Below are 5,000 nucleotides of genomic sequence, written 5' to 3'. Positions count from 1 at the left end.
AGATGTTTATTGTGTAGCAATATCTCACTGTGTAGGACTGTCAACTGATTTTATTGAGATTTTCTGTTTTGAGTTGTCTGATAGTGTTTGTTTTTTTATTGATTTTTAAAAAATATATTCTGGACATCATTAAGTCCTTTTATGAGAAATTTGCATTTGATTTTACAATGAAAGTGAGTTTTGAAAGGGGTGGCACCCCAGATCCATTGCCTGTTGTTGCCATGGGGGGTTTAGCAGATGGAGACTGAGGCCCATTGCCAGGGATCAGCCCTCACTCACCTAAGTTTGCAGGGTCTTCTCTCCTTCCCTTCTTTTCCTTCTCTTCTCCTACTTCTACTATCCACTTCCTAAGGTGTGAGAGCTATGTTGAAAGGATGAAAGACTGACTTTGTGCCCGTCATGAACAGCCTAGGGGAGCCATTGGCACAATATTCCCTTGTTTAATTGTCTAGCCCATACCCTTCAAGGGGACCCTGAAGGGTGGACTATTTCTCTTCCAAACATAATCCAGGAATCCCCATGTCCAGTAAAAAAAACTGTTCCCAATTAGGCTTACCCCTTTATCAACTAACCCCAGGCTCTCCTTTGACCACAACACTATTCTTACCCCCTCCTCAACACCTACTATCACTGCAGTCCAGTCCAAATCATCCACCCAGGTCATTACTTAACCTCTAGGAAACATTCCTCCTCTCCCAACATCCTCTACTTCATTTACTGACCCTTTCTCCCTTATTACTGCTCTGCAGCCTTACTATCCATCTCTGCAGTACTGCTTCACTCAGTACCACTCCCTCTTCTACAAGGACCTGTCCTTCTACCACCCTCACCTCTACAAATCTTTTAAGTACTCAGTTTGGCCCAGTTAATTGGGTTTGATATTTTGTGATCCCCTCTACAGCCCCTTACTCAGGTAACACTGATCTTCCAACAATGTCTCCAAAAACAAGTTACTTTCCATACACATAAACTCCTCCTTCATGTTTATATTGGCAAAGAATCCCTCCCTGTCTGACCATATTAACCTCCACCCTGTGAATGGTAGAAATGTTGGCATCTAGGCCAACCTGCCAAACACTGTGCCAGCTCCACAGCCTGATGCCCTCTTTATGTGCCCAACCTGGTCAGGATCGAATAAATTGCACTGTACAGTCATGCACATGTGCCAATTGTGTTGGCTACCATAATGTATTTTATAGGGGCTGCCCTACCGATGAGCTTGTTTGTGAGGTGGCAACTCTCAGATTCAAACGGCCTCACTTTATGGAAGCACATAGACAAGGTTTTTTTCTCTAACTCCCTACTCCAATGCTGCCCTTCACTTTGCCCCTTGCCTTTCTTCCCAAGATGTTTCTACATCCCCCCTGTATCTATTCCTCCTCCATCATACATTTTCACTTCTACCCCCTTCTTCTTCTAATCAAATTCTTTTGCAATTCTAAATCCAGACATCCAAATCTCTTCCACTACCCCAACACCTACCTACCTCCCTGCTTGCTCTATCTGTAGCAAACAATCTAAATGTTCAACCCCATCTTCTACCACACCCTCTCTCCTTGACATACCATTTGCTCTATCCCTCAGATGCCTATCTCTTCTCCACCTCATAAGAAAACCTTTGTGTCTCAAACTTCCCTAACCAAATCCACTTCAGAAATTCTTGAATACATTCAAAACCATTAAATCATGACCCAAGATAACATGGGTACCTCATCCATCCTCCAATTTCTCTGCTCCCAATCCTTCTGCACTCAAAGAAACTTCCGACATCCATCTTTCTCTTATTCATGTTCCCCCTACACCCCATCCACCATATCCCATTCTCCCCTGCTTCAACTGTATCGTCCCTTATCCTTCCCCATTATCTTATCTGTTTCCTCCTGGACTCTATGTCACAAAACCCCCATTCCATTCATTGTCTCACTCCAGACATTTCTCCTAAAACAGTGATTTAATTGCCCTTAAATCCCTTTTCTTCTTTGGCTAATCCCTACCTTACCCAACAGATATCCTTGTAGATCCAACACTTCTTTCTTTGACAGCTTTGATCTAATCACCCTTTTTTACTCACCATCTCTACCTTCACCCTTAATTGCCCCTCTTTCCATACCATATTATTCTGAACTGCTATATGACTTTTGACATGTAGCGCATTTAATCACCTCGTTACCCTTTTCACAAATACACTTTCTCTTGCACATTTATTTTGCTTTGTAACTGTTAACCATTGAAAGGGCTGGGGGGTGGGGGGTAACTGCCTTTAGTATATAAGTATGTGAATTATTAAATTCTCTAATCCCCCCATGTGCACGGCCCTAATCATGAGGACATAACCAATATAAATAATGGCAAAGGGTTAACAAAGTAGACTCTCATTTTGGACAGCTTTGTATGGTTCTTAAATAATTGGTATGTAAAATGGATAAAATAGCCAGAAAACACATATGGGGCCTGAACAGGAATGGCTATGCCTTTTCTGTAGACTCCAGAGGAAGTCTTTGATGATAACTGGATTTAGTTGATAGTAGCAATTGGTACCAGTATGACTTGACCAAAGAAAAAAATTGTTTCTGAAACTAGATGAGCTGTATATTTGTTACCTATTTATATAAATGAGTGAAAATAGGTAAAATATATTATCTCTTAATGGGTAATTCCTGAAAGCTAATGAAAAAGTCAGCTGAAAAGAATCATATGGGCATAAGTAGAAAAAATGAATGAAAAGGTACTGATGAATAACTATACACGGCAAATTAAATTATACTACATGCAGTAATGTTACACCACACATAGTGACTGAAAGGTACTTCAAGCTGCTCATTTCACCATAGAGCATATTCATTTTCCTTGCTAATGTTGCAATACCTATTTATTGGCAAGGAATAGTGTTGCTTTAGGATAAAAATAGCTGTGGCAATTGTATCACAAGCACTTGTGCTCTGATCACTCATAAACAGAGGCTAATAATGTACAGTAGGAATGATGAGGAAGGTAGCTACCTTAGCAGGAGTATATATTGCATCATCTGTCAGTGTAGATTCATGTGCTCAGTAGAGTCACCCAAGTATGAACTGAACTAATAGATTCTGCAAATCACAATGAAGACAGATTAGGCTTATGAAATCTAAACTGCACAAGTGTATAAATATCTCTAGTTGATAGATCAAATGCTGCATTAAATAATTTGTATTAGCAGTCGATGAGTCATTTTGGAGACACTGAAGATTGCTGTTAGAGTTCATCATATATTGAAATGAACAAAATGAACTATAAAGGCTTCTGCACAAGTGTAGCTGAGAAAAAAATGGATGAACTATAAGCACATCAGTTATTATATAGTTTTGAAAGTTAGGAACACCAGATACTGTGCAGGTTTTTCTTTCATAGAAAATATTAAACCACTGGTTACTAAACTACTGAAACAGTTGGCAGCACCACATTATATGGGGAATATTAACAAAAAAACATACCTACAACAGAATCCGGATGTTTTGGTGTAATTAAAAATAAATTGTGTTATCACTGTGTGATAAAAGGGTGCATCTATCATATGGGATAAACCATTATCCATGACATTATATGAATGTTTTTTAGTGTTTGTAAAAGACAAACTTAAAACATTACTACACATTATTTTAATGGCAGTCTGATTGTCTAATAAATTCTGTTAGTATCTTGGAGTTTATTTTCTGACACATTTCCCTCTTAAGTAAAAGTATTTTAAAGATGAAACCTGTGACTTTAGAGAGTTAGTTCCTGGGCAGAAACCTTGCAACTTTGAGTTTATTTAAGAAAGCAAATAGTACTAACTCAGTGTCAGTAGGCAGACCCTTTGGAACGCCCCTAGGTTGTTGTTCCAAATAGTAGTATCAATTAAAAGCTCTATACAGCTTTTCATTAAAAAAAAGGGTAAATATTTTTGCCCAGCCACTTGACTATGTTTACAAATAAGTTATTTTTAATGAAAATGCAAGTATTAAAGGGTACGTCGTTCACAGCGAAACACTATCTGTACGTGTATATTAATTGAGTGACAAGTACAGTACTAAAACCTGTCCTTGAACTGCAAAATGCACATTGCTTCAGGATGGACAAGTACTTAATTACCTATGTGGCTTATGGATATCAACGCGACCTGTACATTCTGCTTTGATACTCTGATGAAGACTTGCAAATCGTGTATAGTTGTCATTTTTTCTCGCTTTGACTGATAGAATTTTCAAAATTTCACTTATCTTTGATATTTTTGCATAATTCAATCCAATGTCCTTTGAAGCGTACTTTTTATCGTTTTGTGGAAGTATGTAATCCCTTCCTTTTTTATTCCATATATTGAATAGCTTTAATTTTTGTGTTTGGAATACTTAATAATTAATCAATCTATCAATACCATGTTTTTTTTACTTGTAGCGTACAGTAGTGCTGACGTTCTGACCATCATGCAACTATTTAGTTTCCAAAAGTTATGTAGGCAGATCTCCACTCAGGCGACATGGGTATAATTATGTTTTTTTTTTTCTTTTTTTTTACAAATAGTTGTTCCCAGACACATACATACACATATGTATACATATATATTGTACGCGCGCGCAATATATATGTGTGTGTGTGTGCGCGCGCACACACACACACACACACACACACACACACACACACACACACACACACACACACACACACACACACACACACACACACACACACACACACACACATATATGTATATATATATATATATATATATATATATATATATATATATATATATATATATATATATATATATATACGTGTGTGTATAGGTATGTGTGTGTGCGTGTGTGTGCTTATATTTTACATATATATTCATTTATCTATTTACACAAACCAATACATTACAATAATATTTTTTACACAAAGAATTCTGACACAGTTTGCTAATATCAGGTAGACCTTAGTTCACATCTCCCAATCGAGATTAAAATAAAGAAGAAAAGAAAAGAAAGAAAGAAATAGAAAGA

The sequence above is a fragment of the Penaeus vannamei genome, chromosome 37 (assembly GCF_042767895.1).
Source record: "Penaeus vannamei isolate JL-2024 chromosome 37, ASM4276789v1, whole genome shotgun sequence".
Lineage (NCBI taxonomy): Eukaryota > Metazoa > Arthropoda > Malacostraca > Decapoda > Penaeidae > Penaeus > Penaeus vannamei.
This window is presented reverse-complemented; position numbering follows the sequence as displayed.